This window comes from Schistocerca gregaria, chromosome 10 (assembly GCF_023897955.1).
Source record: "Schistocerca gregaria isolate iqSchGreg1 chromosome 10, iqSchGreg1.2, whole genome shotgun sequence".
In the NCBI taxonomy this organism is placed as follows: Eukaryota; Metazoa; Arthropoda; class Insecta; order Orthoptera; family Acrididae; genus Schistocerca; species Schistocerca gregaria.
In genome coordinates this window covers 98,006,781-98,009,016 of record NC_064929.1, presented here as the reverse complement: position 1 = coordinate 98,009,016, position 2,236 = coordinate 98,006,781, and positions in this window count along the sequence as shown.

Genomic DNA, 2,236 nt, shown 5'->3' with positions numbered 1-2,236 from the left:
GCATCTGTTATCAGCAGTCACAACTAGCAACACCAGTAGCAGCTGACTGCACGCAAAGAATAGGAATGTGCAGTGGGATTTACGTGAACTCGGCGCAAGGCAGATCTTTCCGACATAGGCTTGAGAATCTTACGGGAACACTTGTACTGTTTCTAAATTAAGTGTAGGCGTGGGAGGAGGGTGCTTCCTGCGCACTAATAACAGCACGCTTGTCAATTGTGGATGCTAATCACTCGCTTGTATCTTCCTAGACACATCTGCTGGTTGTGAATTATTCCACTTGCATATCAAGGTGCGCATGTAGGTGTGTAAAAAATTCTGGAGGCACTGGGTATTGATCCCAGTACCTCTCGCATACTAAGCGAGCGCTCTACCATCTGAGCTACGCCCGCCCCCCCGAAGGCTAATGGTGCTACATACAGCCATATAGACGACACAGACCCTTGCACTCCCATTATTCAGCAGACAAACACTACTCTCTATGTATCCGTTAGGGTGCCTTTCAGGTTTCGTGCATTCTGTATCGAATCGTAGTTGGCCAAAATGAAAGTGGCACGTATAACGTCGAAAATAGAATTCGGACACCGCTCTGAGTAAGACCAACGTGTTGTCCACCCTCTAGACTTCAATGAGGTTAAGCCGCGATACCTAAGACAGATCTGCACTCGATGACACCTCGATAACAGCCGGTCCCCACACTTACATCTTGCTCTCCTTACGTCAGTATACATCATATCAGTCTGTGACGCTGGCTTTGCAACATCTTGCGTGCCTTTAGGTTCGCCGCGACCAACACTTACCATGCACTGACCACAAAAAATGGAGGCGCCGCGGCTTGAACCCTGGACCTTTCACATGCCAAGCGAACGCTCTACCAACCGAGCGACGCCCCATGAACGAGCAAACTGCGCAATTCCCCATTCTTTGCGACTCAGATGCGCACGGACACGATGGTTGGTTGGTTTGTAGCGGTGAAGGGAGTAGAGTACAAAGGCGCGGACCCGTTCATATACACAAAAGTTCCAAGTAGTTTCGATGCTCTGGTATTACAAATGCAAATTCCGTCTGTTTTTAACGTCTTAAATTGAAAGAACCGTCACAAATTGCTCCGTTTTCACTCCTTGTCGACAATTATACAGCACCTGAGGTAACAAACACATCTCGAGCCCCATTGTGCACTCCATTATTCATGCCAACTCAGTGCCTCGCTCTTTACTACTGTGTACCAATCTTGTCGTCCAACAGCAAAACACTGGGCCACAACAAGTTTCCGCGTCTCCATTGCACTGCGCAAACTACGAAACGCTCCCCAAACTTGGCACTCACCCTCGCAGCCGACTTTTCCGACTTTCCACGACGCTCACGCAACGCTCACGCTAGTGACAGCATTATTTATAGTTCGACGTCGCGCCAAAGCGAATGAGCACAATTCGCCTACGGCTTAGGCCGCCCTCCTAGTGTGGCTGCTCGGTGTCTGCAGGCAGCGAGGGTCTGCAAGCTTCCTGTGTTCGGCACCTATGTAACCTGTGCTTGCTTGTCAGAGACAGACTATCGCAAAACATACAACTCACTCAATGAATTGATTGCTACGGCATCTGTTATCAGCAGTCACAACTAACAACACCAGTAGCAGCTGACTGCACGCAAGAGAATAGGAATGTGCAGTGGGATTTACGTGAACTCGGCGCAAGCTTGTATCTTCCTAGACACATCTGCTGGCTGTGAAGTATTCCACTTGCATATCAAGGTGCGCATGTAGGTGTGTTAAAAATTCTGGAGGCACTGGGTATTGATCCCAGTACCTCTCGCATACTAAGCGAGCGCTCTACCATCTGAGCTACGCCCGCCCCCCCGAAGAGTAATGGTGCTACATACAGCCATATAGACGACACAGACCCTTGCACTCCCATTATTCAGCAGACAAACACTACTCTCTATGTATCCGTTAGGGTGTCTTTCAGGTTTCGTGCATTCTGTATCGAATCGTAGTTGCCAAAATGAAAGTGGCACGTAAAACGTCGAAAATAGAATTCGGACACCGCTCTGAGTAAGACCAACGTGTTGTCCACCCTCTAGACTTCAATGAGGTTATGCCGCGATACCTAAGACAGATCTGCACTCGATGACACCTCGATAACAGCCGGTCCCCACACTTACATCTTGCTCTCCTTACGTCAGTATACATCATATAAGTCTGTGACGCTGGCTTTGCAACATCTTGCGTGCCTTTAGGTTC